The sequence below is a fragment of the Ipomoea triloba genome, chromosome 3 (assembly GCF_003576645.1).
Source record: "Ipomoea triloba cultivar NCNSP0323 chromosome 3, ASM357664v1".
Classification (NCBI taxonomy): Eukaryota; Viridiplantae; Streptophyta; class Magnoliopsida; order Solanales; family Convolvulaceae; genus Ipomoea; species Ipomoea triloba.
In genome coordinates this window covers 28933077-28946531 of record NC_044918.1, presented here as the reverse complement: position 1 = coordinate 28946531, position 13455 = coordinate 28933077, and the positions used below count along the sequence as shown (strand labels likewise).

At 31.9% G+C, this 13455-nt stretch overlaps 2 long non-coding RNA genes across 2 annotated transcripts; one reads left to right on the top strand and one right to left on the bottom strand.

The window, feature by feature from the left end:
• Window positions 1-83: 83 nt before the first annotated feature.
• On the top strand, window positions 84-1952 carry LOC116014183. Its single transcript, XR_004097357.1, has 2 exons — window positions 84-826; window positions 1508-1952. It is a non-coding gene; the product is annotated as an uncharacterized LOC116014183 (long non-coding RNA).
• Window positions 991-1702, bottom strand: LOC116014184. Its single transcript, XR_004097358.1, has 2 exons — window positions 1648-1702; window positions 991-1537 (listed from the first exon to the last, which is right to left on the bottom strand). It is a non-coding gene; the product is annotated as an uncharacterized LOC116014184 (long non-coding RNA).
• Window positions 1953-13455: the final 11503 nt, after the last annotated feature.

The window sequence follows — 13455 nt, the reverse complement described above, 5'->3', positions numbered from 1 at the left end:
TTAATTTGTTTGTGGGGGTGGGGGGGGGGGTTAGAACAGAATAATGATATTCTTTCTTATGTGTTCTTAGATTGGATATGTAAGATAGAAAAACTTTGCATTATTATCCATTTGTTAGTAAAGAGTATTCTAGTTCATCTAGTTGAGATGGTGATGGTGGTTCATTCTTATTATCCTTTGATTATATATGTTGGAAATGTGGATGGTCTTCATGGTTGATTAGTAATTTAGTATTACACACTGAACATTATTAATGACTATTTGACCTTTTTATTTTTAAAAAAAATAGTTGAGCACCTGAATCTTTCAAGATTAGCTTATTGAATGCACTTAGTTTGCTTTTGAAGTTCCAGTTATTATATTTAGTATTGACATGTCGCAGTCAAAAAAAGTGTCACTAAGAAAGTTGTGAATGCTTCTTTTCTTTTTATTCTTTTTTTTTTATGTTATCATTTCAATAGCTGGAAGGGTCAGATATATTTGTGAAGGGACAGAGGCAGCATTGGTATTGTTCATATGACATTCTGGATATGTTTAAGCCTGAATTTGTGCTTCTGTCTAAATTCATATCACAGATAACTGAACATTGTTAAGGAGCATTTTGTTTTTTCTTATTCCACATTTGACCTCAGGAGGAGGAACAGAATCTTAGTAAGTGCTGAGAACATTGTGACAACATGTGTACCGGATTCTCTGACTGACCAAGTACATTGTTGCTAGCTATAAAGGAAGAGAATGAATGCACGAGAGATTAAGCCTCCAAGTCGTATGCCCTAAAAGAAGTGGTGGAATGACAAAGCAGCAGATCAGATTACTCGGTGAAAAGGTAAAAATCTTATTTTGTGGCTGTTTGTTCGTTTGTAAACTCGTACATGTGACAATGGGTAGCATGAATATGAATGTGGATCTACCTGCTGTTTATGCTTCTCAAAGAGCATCTTCCTGAAAAAGCCAACCCCATGAAAGGGATTAAGGGAAGAGGTTCTGCTACATATACTCCTAATTCTTACTCCCTCAATTTTATTCTTTGATGTGGTGGGCACTAATAAATTATTATTTTTCATGTGAGCCCCATTACAAGTGTTTACATCAAGATTTTGAGTGTGAGAGTAAAAGTTAAGAGTAGAGAATAAGAGTACACATAGTATTCCCCTTAAAGGAATTTAAGGTCTGGAATGCGTCAGGCAGTATGTGAAGGACTACAGCAGCAAAGGCCATGATCATGAAAAAAGCATCATTCTCTGGCATAGGCATTAATATAATATAATACCTTGAGTACATGCAATACAAACTTTGTAACCATAAGGTCTCAGCCTTCTTAGTTTGAGTCGGTCAGCTAAGGGCAACTTAGGCTGGTTTACCTCCTTGTGGTCTTTTGTCTGCTAGGGTTACAAGGCAGGATTTACTCAGTGCACACCCTCGGATAGTGGTTGCGAGTTTTCCTCGTCACCCCAAAAAGAACTGAACCAATTGCATCTACTCTGTATTCATGCTGCTGTATGTGTAGTTGTTCATCCAGTGTTGCAAGACATTGTAGCTGCAAAGAGGACAATAAACAGCAGTGAAGTTTCATGGCAAATCTATTGTGCATGTTTTAAGCTAAGGAATTGAAGTGAAGCGGTTGTGGCAGGAATACAGAAGTATTACCCATTGTGCCCAGAAGTCCTAAATGGAACTTAAACCGACAAAAAGAAGTATATTCGTGTCTGTCTATATATTGATGGAAGCAAGTTGTTGGTTCATAAGATGGAGGGAGTGTTGTCAAGAACCCAAAGCATTTATACAGGCTGGGATGCCTTAACCTCAGTGGAATGTAATGACATTCTGTTGACATGATCATACTGCACACACTATTGCAATCTAGTGCTTTTTTCCCCTTTTGACCTATTCCATGTCAACATTATTTGCAGCTTTATGTAGTGGAAATGGACATTAGAAGTTGCATCATAAAATTAATAGGCTCATCAAAGATTTAAAGCACACTCAGGGTTACACTTTGTGTCATATACTCATGGGACCCTTTCAGATAACAATATGGTATTTTTGTTCTCGGTTCTGTCCTCACCTTAACAATCCTTGTCCGTCATATGTTGTTTTCTTAACTTTTGTTTGATCACAATATTTAAAATTCACATGACAATTATCATCTTAGGTTTGGATCTGAGGATATCATATTATCATACGTGTATGCATGCCCAACTGTCAAACACTTTATTTCTATAGATTTGTCTGAAGGTAAAATATTATATGAGACCGTCTCATGGACAAGATCATTATTAATGAGAGGAATTGAGTTTTTTTATAAGTATTACACTTTCCTCGTAAGTAAATCTCCAATTCTTTTATTAATGATAAAACTTTCTCTTATAATTAATAATCAATTTAGTCATGATTATATTACTATTAAATTTTTTCTCATAACTCATAAATATTATGTTTTCTCTCATAAGTAATATATAATTAATTTATTCATGATCAATATTACACTTTTTCTAATAAGTAAACCTAGACAGTGGAAAATAACTTATGGAAGTCATTTTGTGATTTTTTTTCGTGTTTGGATGTTCAGAGAAAATAAAGTCAAAAGGAATATATTTATTCTAGTCAATGGAAAAAAAGGTTTAAATCTAAATTGTAAATGCTAATCGTTCTACGGATATCTATCCAAATTCACCTTATATGGATTGACATTTTTTGAGTGATAGTGGGTGGTCGGTCAGGGTTAGTCTTAAAAATTTAAACCCGTAATGGGTCAGGTTGAATGCGAATTTTATATAGAAATTTTCCTTGCGCCATTCAACTCCACTCACCCATCCGGTTAGTGTGATATTGGATCAAGGTGAAGAGATGAGGATAGTGCAATTTCTAGAGGAATGCATGAAAGTTTCTCCAAAGGTAGACCAAACCAAATACTGCTAGTTCCACCGATAGGTTGGCCACGACACTAACGATTGTCACGTTCTAAAGAGACAGATAGATGAACTAATTCAGCGGGATACTTTATTTAGTTAGTTTGTGAAACGCTTAGGCAACAAAAACAACATCAACAAGAAGGTTAACCAAAAAAATGTATGGAAAAAGGACGAGGGCCTCGATCCATCCGCTTTTGGCACGAAAAAGAGGGGGTACGATCATATCACAGAGGATGAAGACAAGAAGTTAGAGGAGGAGACCACATAGCGCAAAAAGCAAGTTATCCGTTGAGAAGTGGAATATCGGCAAGAAGATTATTGTAACTATTGATCATGGTCCGCCCTAATTAATCGTGTTCAATAAAAATAAAATAAAATAAAAACTTGTTTTATTTTAATTCAGTCTTTTGTGTTAGCAGAGTGGGAGGTCAAGGCCTGTCTTTGGCCAGGAAGAAAAAAAAGGGAGGCTGAGGCTGTGTCCTCAACCTCATTTGACTGAGGATTTTCCTCAACAAAATAAACAATCAATCATGCCCTAAGGATGTGGGAGACCAGACCTCATCCATCCAACAGAAAAAGTGGTCCCTAAGCTACAAGAGCATTGAAAGTGTTTGCTAAGGGCTCACTATTGCCTACAACTCTAACGAGATCATGGACCTGACCCTTACGACACCCAATGAGTAGTGGATTCTATTGAGAAATCCTTGACATCCTTAGCGCACCTATAACCGAGTTCAAACCATGTATCAGTTACAAAAAAAAAAAAAANATTAATTTATTCATGATCAATATTACACTTTTTCTAATAAGTAAACCTAGACAGTGGAAAATAACTTATGGAAGTCATTTTGTGATTTTTTTTCGTGTTTGGATGTTCAGAGAAAATAAAGTCAAAAGGAATATATTTATTCTAGTCAATGGAAAAAAAGGTTTAAATCTAAATTGTAAATGCTAATCGTTCTACGGATATCTATCCAAATTCACCTTATATGGATTGACATTTTTTGAGTGATAGTGGGTGGTCGGTCAGGGTTAGTCTTAAAAATTTAAACCCGTAATGGGTCAGGTTGAATGCGAATTTTATATAGAAATTTTCCTTGCGCCATTCAACTCCACTCACCCATCCGGTTAGTGTGATATTGGATCAAGGTGAAGAGATGAGGATAGTGCAATTTCTAGAGGAATGCATGAAAGTTTCTCCAAAGGTAGACCAAACCAAATACTGCTAGTTCCACCGATAGGTTGGCCACGACACTAACGATTGTCACGTTCTAAAGAGACAGATAGATGAACTAATTCAGCGGGATACTTTATTTAGTTAGTTTGTGAAACGCTTAGGCAACAAAAACAACATCAACAAGAAGGTTAACCAAAAAAATGTATGGAAAAAGGACGAGGGCCTCGATCCATCCGCTTTTGGCACGAAAAAGAGGGGGTACGATCATATCACAGAGGATGAAGACAAGAAGTTAGAGGAGGAGACCACATAGCGCAAAAAGCAAGTTATCCGTTGAGAAGTGGAATATCGGCAAGAAGATTATTGTAACTATTGATCATGGTCCGCCCTAATTAATCGTGTTCAATAAAAATAAAATAAAATAAAAACTTGTTTTATTTTAATTCAGTCTTTTGTGTTAGCAGAGTGGGAGGTCAAGGCCTGTCTTTGGCCAGGAAGAAAAAAAAGGGAGGCTGAGGCTGTGTCCTCAACCTCATTTGACTGAGGATTTTCCTCAACAAAATAAACAATCAATCATGCCCTAAGGATGTGGGAGACCAGACCTCATCCATCCAACAGAAAAAGTGGTCCCTAAGCTACAAGAGCATTGAAAGTGTTTGCTAAGGGCTCACTATTGCCTACAACTCTAACGAGATCATGGACCTGACCCTTACGACACCCAATGAGTAGTGGATTCTATTGAGAAATCCTTGACATCCTTAGCGCACCTATAACCGAGTTCAAACCATGTATCAGTTAAAAAAAAAAAAAAAAAAAGTCAAACAAAAAAAAAAGAGGAAAGTTGATGATCATCCTAGACCACCATGGCCGAGGTCAAGCCTTGATCGGCGAAAAAAAAAAACATAAAATAAACAATATAAAAATAAAGGAACAAATAATTTTTTTTAAAAAAAATTTATTATTAAATAAAAGTATACCAGAAAAAAATTGTTATTGCTTTATAGCTAACTTCTCTACACTTGTAGTCTACGAATAGGGGGCTGGTGACCGATATTCAATAAGTCAGCACTTTATTACTCCTTAGCTGACTTCGCTGCGCTTGCAACTTAGGAGTAGCGAGGTTAGTGATAGGATATTTGGACAAGACACCAGACCCGACTCAACACTCTTGGTCTAACCCGTCAAAACAGTGAAGATGGTCAAATAGCTAGTAAGCTAAGGGTCATGGTAAGATAGGAGGTGGAATAGTGCACTTAAAGCACACTTATTAGTACACCAACCTATAAAGAGCAGAAGTTATGGAGGAGAGCGCACAACAATTACTAATGAGCCACGACGCATAGTAAGGGGAACTGTTGCACTTAATAGGAGGTCGTTGTGCCATTATTGTAACTGTTATACTTAGTAGCCCATTATAAAAGCTGAGCTCTTGTGACAACAAGGGGGAGACGCGCACAAACTTGTATTGAAAAACTCTTAGAGATACAACTACTCTGCTTAATTATTTCTTTCCAAATATATTCCGATATCTTATTTACTGTTAGAGCCTTCAGTGCATTAAAAATGTACGTTTAATATAATAAAAATACAGAGAAATTTACTAAAATGTGAACTTTTTGAAATAAGTGAAAAAATGAGATGATTTTAGAACATGAACAATTTTAAGAAAAACTCCATTAGGACTTACGTTTCTAGTAAAAAAAAAAAGGCAAGTCATAATGGAGTTTGGCATATTTTGGAAATGATTGTTTTTACCTTAAATAAAAGAAAAACAAGTCTACTTGCGTTTGTTAGTATATACGGTTCCATGCAATTGATAGTATATACGGTTCCATGCAATTGAGAGTTGCGTTTGTAGACTATTATGTTAAACTGTTCCATATCATGAAGTAATAACTACTTTAATTTGTATAATAATAATCAAACTAGTGATTCTGACATAATTACAACTCAACATTGGGAAATAGATAGTAATGTTTGTACAATGCTTCAATCATTTGATACTAGTATAGTATTGCAAAATTATTTTCTTTAGTTTTTGGGTTTAACAATATTCATTTATTGTAACTGAATGCATTACAATTGATAGTACTCATGCTTCTTTTAGTGAAGATAATATTTTGTCTAGTTTAGTTCAAAATATGATATACTCCTTATAAATTTAGAGTTAATTTCAGTGGATGGATGGAGGTTCTTTGTCTTTGATGTTAATTCCAAATTTAGTCTAATACTATCATTTTTTGTCATTTAACACGCCAAACTATAATATTTTGGACACTTTTGATGTTTTCGATTACTTTTCTAGTGAAACTCTATTTTAGGCAAAGATATTTTCGTCGCTTCATTTTTTATTATTATTTTCCCATTGAATTAATTCTAGCGGAGGTCTCTTCTCTTTGGTGGCATTTTCGAATTTAGTTCTAGACAATCGTTTTTGCCATTATTTAACACACCAGACTATCATATTTTGGACACTTTTGATCCCTCGGATGAATTTTCTGATGAAATCTTATTTTAGGAAATGGTATTTTACGATTGCAAAGAAGAGATTAAAAAAAAACATTTTTTAGCTTGTTTGACCATTATTAGCTTTTGACTTGGTTAAACAGCCAATATGAGTGTTTGGTTAATCAGCTTTTTGTAACAATTTTTGGTTAATCAGCTTTTTGTGACAACTTATTGCTCCAAAACACTAAAATTCAAAAAGCTACTCAAAACAATTTTTTCGATAAGCTTTTTGAGAAAATAAATTATTTTCTCTAAAACACCTCTCAATAATTTTTTTTAAAAAAAACAATGCAACTGTGTAGACAAGTTCAACATCTAGTCTGCCAGTCCGGTTACTCTCATTGTCTCTACACGGTACTAAGCAACGGGGTGCTTGAGCCTGTCGACAGGGCTCATAAGCCCGTTGCCTAGTACCGTAAACTCGTGAAAGTAATTAGCAACGAGACATGTGATTACTAATTAGTGTTCACAGGCTAATATACTATAAGCTAGTCAAACTCGTAACCCAATTGGCTAACAGCGCAACTATCGATCAGCTAATTAAGTCAATCCCTACCAGCTAGCTAGCTTTTTACTAAACATACACCCCCAAAATGTGTTGAGACGATTTTTGCATTAGCATTTCGACACGTCTCATATCTATCCCGACCAGATTAATTCCGAATCCCGATTTCAATACCGTCTCTTAAATTAGGATGGTTAATTGAAGAAAAAAATGTAGTGGTACATGCATATATACTGCCTACTGGAAAAATATGGAGGATATAATGAAAAGAAAGAAAGATTTTGGCATTCATTCCGATGGTATCAATAATCCATCATATCCTTTTTGCAATGATAACATAATGGCGACATAAAATTGATCTGATGAGAACACCGTGACAACATCTATCTATCTTTACCAGATTCTTTTTGAGCTGATATAAAGGAAGAGATGAGATAGATGAATTGAATGCAGCTAGCCTCAGCTCCAGTAATTAAGCATGCATGAATGGGAAGCGTTCACATAATGCCCGATGCATTCCAGACGCCAATTAAGCCATCAACTTCCCATGCATTGCATTCTAAATGCATGTATGTATGTATGTATGTATGTCGATCTGGAATGCATCAGGCAGTATGAGAACGAAGCCTATGGCCAATCAAGATCGATTATATTATATTGGATTGCACCAGCGAAGCCATTGATCGTACGTGCATGGATTATCATATCATTCTCAGCCTCACCCCATGCACGCGTTACAGGAACTGCAACTAATAATCTGTACGTGTTTGGCTGACTCGGTACGTACACACCTACAGTTGATTCTATCGAATTATTCAACGTCGGTGTTGCATGCAGGTGCTATCAGTACTATAGTATCTCCCAAATGTATGACCTTTCATGCATAAATTTTAAAATCTTAAATTTTATTTTGAAATATATTTTGCTATATATATGAAAAATGCATATTTTAATGTTCAAGTTTGCATAGTAAAGTTGGTAATAATTGCAAAAATTTCATTGCATTTTTTATAAAATTTGATATATATATATATATATATATATATATATATATATATATATATATATATATATATATATATAATTCAGTTCCTATGCAGTGGGGTACTTTAGGTGCGTAATTTTCTTCTTAAGGTGCGTGATTTGTATGCTTAAGATGCGTGAGTGTTAAAGCTTAAGGTGCGTGGACCTAAAGTTTAAGGTGCGTGATTTTTCTTCTTAAGGTGTGCTGTTTTTCTTCTTAAGGTGTGTGATATATGTATGCTCAAGGTGTGTGATATGCATGGTTAAGGTGCGTGAGTTGTTGAAACTTAAGGTGCGTCATTTTAAAACCTTAGGTGCGTGGTTTGTGTACTTAAGGTGCGCAGTGTATTCTCAACTGAATGTGCACCATCTAAAAACTTTAGGTGCGTGGTTTATGTTTTTAATTAGCTTAAGGTGCGTGATTTGTGTACTTAAGGTGCCACCGTTTTAATGCTTAAGGTGAGTACCGCACAACCGCACGGGAAGGTATATCCGCACCTGAACCCTTCCATATATATATATATATATATATATATATATATATATATAGTGAAATAAGTATTTATTAGTATATATTTAATTTTAAAAGTTTTTATAATTGTCATTAATTTTTGGAAGGAAAACGACACTTTTAGTCCCTGAATTGTTTTAGTTTTAGAAATTTAGCCCCTGTAAATTGATTTGAACAAATTTAGTTCTTCAATTGTTTATAGTGTGACACATTTAGTCCCTAGAATTATATAATTATAAATTTGGTTAATAAATCCTTTTTTCATGGGTTATATTTGTCAATTATTCTACACATTAAAGCTTCTTTGTCTCCTTCATCTCCATTGCATAAATTCTATTTATTAATAACGCTAATAATATTTCATTATATCTGCCGCCGAAGAACTGCATAGATCCAGGTTCCATACGAAACTTGATGTAAAAAAAACTGTAATCAAACACCAAAGACAAAACAATTATATAAATAATAATTATAATTATATATACACACGCGTGAAGAAAACAGAATTGAAAAGAATGATGGATATGAATTAATTGATGAGGTGATGTGATTTTGCATGCCAATTTATGCATGTTTAGATGAAAATTTTTCCCCACATGATGATGGATGATGGAGAAGGCTACGTGCTGCAAATCTGTGCAATTTCCAGTAAAAAACATGGATTTTGTGGAGAAGATAGATTATGCCACATCTAACAATGGAGTTTCTGTAGATTCTACCATCTTGTCAGGCATGAAAAAAATGCACTTGAAAATCGATTTCTGCTCATATCCACAATTTTCAAATCCTCCGATTCACATATTTATGGGATGGAGATGGGAAGATAATGAGAGAAAGAAACTTTAATGTGTAGAGTAATTGACAAATATAATTTCATGAAATAGGGACTTATTAACTAAATTTGTAATTATATAATTCTAGGGACTAAATGTGTCACACTACAAACAATTGAAGGATTAAGTTTATTCAAATCAATTTATAGGGGCCAAATTTTCAAAAGTGAAATAATTTAGGGGCCAAAAGCGTCGTTTTCCCTTTTTGGAATAAGGTGAAATTAACCACTGAATGTAACCTGAAAGTGCAATTAGGCCATTGAACACTCCAAATGTATGCAATTTCACCTGATAATAGGTCACCATCCATTTCATCAGGTTACCTGCATGCCTACCTGGATATGATGATGAGTTGGCATTTTAAAATAATTTTAATAATAAACTTTAAAAAATTTAAAAATTAAGAAAGTATGTATACGAGATATGTTTTATAATTCAATTATGAAAAATAATTTAAGGGTGTGTTTGAAAACCCGGAAAATGATTTCTCGGGTTTCCAGTGTTTGGATATGATTTCCGTTGACGGGGAAAAACAATGGTGTTTTGGGGGAAAATGACTTTCGCCAAAATTTTGGCAGAAGTCATTTTCTAGACTAAGGCTACATTGATGAGGAGGACTTTTGCAAAAACAACATCTTGCTCTCGTTTTCGACGGACTGGTTTCTGCTGGAAACCAGAGCAGTTCTTTGGTGCTCTGATTTTCGCAAGAAACCATCATTTAAAAAAAAAATTTAATTAATAACACTATTTTTAATATTATTATAAATATTTTTATATTTTAAATAAAGTAATTAAAATATTTAACTATATCATTCTACTCATTTTTCAGAAAATGAACCAAACACATCAAGACAGTTTTAGGGAATGCAACCAATCATTGAAAAGGAAAATATTTTCTGGAAAATGACTTATTTTCTAAAAGTCATTTTTCTGATTCCCAAACACTCCCTAAAATCAAATTTACTTTTTATGAACTATCTAGCCAATCTATTCTATATATAAAAACAATATCCTCCTCCCAAACTTTCCCGCCCAAGGTTAGTGGTATTTTGGTAAAATCACATATTTTATTTATTTATTATTTTATTAATTTATTAATCTATTAATTATCCATATATATTTATTCACCTATAATATTATTATGGTAAAATGATAAATAGGTAATATAATATGATTGGTGTGATATAATTGGTGATTGAATAATTGGTGATATAATTGGTGTGATATAATTGGTGATATATATTTGTAATATATGTAATAGTATAAATAGACCATTCTGCTTGGCATTGTCAATAGCCATTGAATTCCTGTACTCTCTTATTTACCCCGAATAGCAATGGTTTCACTTCACTCTGAGATTGTTGGTCGTGAACTTCACCCTAGGCTCATATGGAATATCATCAAGTTTAGAGTACTCGGTGTCGTTCATCTTCCCGAGACAAGATATTCTGGAAAAATAAACTCCACAGAGTGTGTGGTCCATGATTTTGAGGTATTTTTTTTTACTATAATATTAATATTTATGCATATTTGATATTTGACACTTACAATGGCACATCCAATGGTTGAGTTCATTACAATTTAACAGTAATTGTTTTCTTAAAATTTCTTGGATCGTCAGGGTCTTCAACCGGATAAGCACCAACCAGCATCACATAAACAACCTTTTCAATAAAAAAACATGAATTCAATTCTGGGCAATTAACTACTTCGTATTTGTTTAACCATATCATATTATCAACTAATTAACCAATGGTTCAAACTTAGAAATGTGGTTTTGATTATTACAATTTCAGGTAATATTTATCTAAATGAATTCATATTCTATAGGAGATACAAAATTTACCAATGTCATAAGAACATGAAGTAATCGAACAGACTATGAAAGTTACCTAGCAACTTCAGCGAGATATTCTTCTACTCTAATACAAGCAACATTAACCAACACCCAATTCCCTAATTCCACCCTTTCAAACACACCCCAAGATCAACTAATTAACCAATGATTCAAACCTAGAAATGTGGTTTTGATTATTACAATTTTTGGTAATATTTATCTAAATGAATTGTATAATGCACATATATGTATTCATCTATAATAAAATTCAAATTTATTGTATTATATAATTTCTAACCATTTATAACCAAAATTCAAATGGTAATAAAAGAAAAATAAAAAAGAATTCCTGATAAAGAAGCCTCTACTCCAACGCTTTTAATTTACATTATATATGATGAAAAAATAAAAATAAAAAATTCAAACCTCTTACCATTTGTTTGTAAATATAATGTTAATGCTGATATCACGTCAACTTAATTAGGGTGATGGGATTGAAATTATGTTACGGTCCTTAGGGATTAATTTTATTATATGTATTAATTAAAATTAAAATTAATTAATTATTAATTATTAATCTATATCTATAATAAAATACAAATTTATTATAAACAACCTAATTCAAATGATAATATCCTACTAACGTGGTCAAACTTATTCCATTTTATTCATATGCGATATTATTGGAATTGAAAATTAAATCAAGAATGGGATATCACTGAAATTGAAAATTATAGAACAATATCTATTAATTACATTAAGTATAATGCACATATATGTATTCATCTATAATAAAATACAAATTTATTGTATTTTAATTTCTAACCATTTATAACCAAAATTCAAATGGTAATAAAAGAAAAATATAAAAGAATTCCTGATAAGGAAGCCTCTACTCCAATGCTTTTAATTTACATTATATATGATGAAAAAAAAATTCAAACCTCTTGCCATTTGTTTGTAAATATAATGTTAATGCTGATATCACGTCAACTTAATTAGGGTGATGGGATTGAAATTATGTTACGGTCCTTACGGAGTAATTTTATTATATGTATTAATTAAAATATTAATTAAAATTAAAATTAATTAATTAATTAATTATTAATTATTAATCTATATCTATAATAAAATACAAAATTTATTATAAACAACCTAATAATAATAATAATATCTATTAATTACATTAAGTATAATGCACATATATGTATTCATCTATAATAAAATACAAATTTATTGTATTTTAATTTCTAACCATTTATAACCAAAATTCAAATGGTAATAAAAGAAAAATATAAAAGAATTCCTGATAAGGAAGCCTCTACTCCAATGCTTTTAATTTACATTATATATGATGAAAAAAAAATTCAAACCTCTTGCCATTTGTTTGTAAATATAATGTTAATGCTGATATCACGTCAACTTAATTAGGGTGATGGGATTGAAATTATGTTACGGTCCTTACGGAGTAATTTTATTATATGTATTAATTAAAATATTAATTAAAATTAAAATTAATTAATTAATTAATTATTAATTATTAATCTATATCTATAATAAAATACAAAATTTATTATAAACAACCTAATAATAATAATAATAATATCTATTAATTACATTAAGTATAATGCACATATATGTATTAATCTATAATAAAATACAAATTTTTTGTATTTTAATTTCTGACCATTTATAACCAAAATTCAAATGATAATATCCTACTAACGTGGTCAAACTTATTCCATTTTATTCATATGCGATATTATTGGAATTGAAAATTAAATCAAGAATGAGATATCATTGGAATTGAAAATTATAAAACAAATATCTATTAATTACATTAAGTATAATGCACATATATGTATTCATCTATAATAAAATACAAATTTATTGTATTTTAATTTCTAAATCTTTTTATGAATGTAAAAGGAAATAAATATTAAACACGGGAATCTGTTATTAATATTATGTTACTAATATTACTAATCGGCACAGGAATCAGGCTAAATGGAAAAGGAGATTAATAATCAAAATTTACTATAAATATAACATAGCTTTTCCTATGCAAAAATTAGTAACCACCAAATGAAATATTAGGAAAATTATGAAGGAAAAAGAAATGGAAATGAATATTTATTCCTTTTATGAA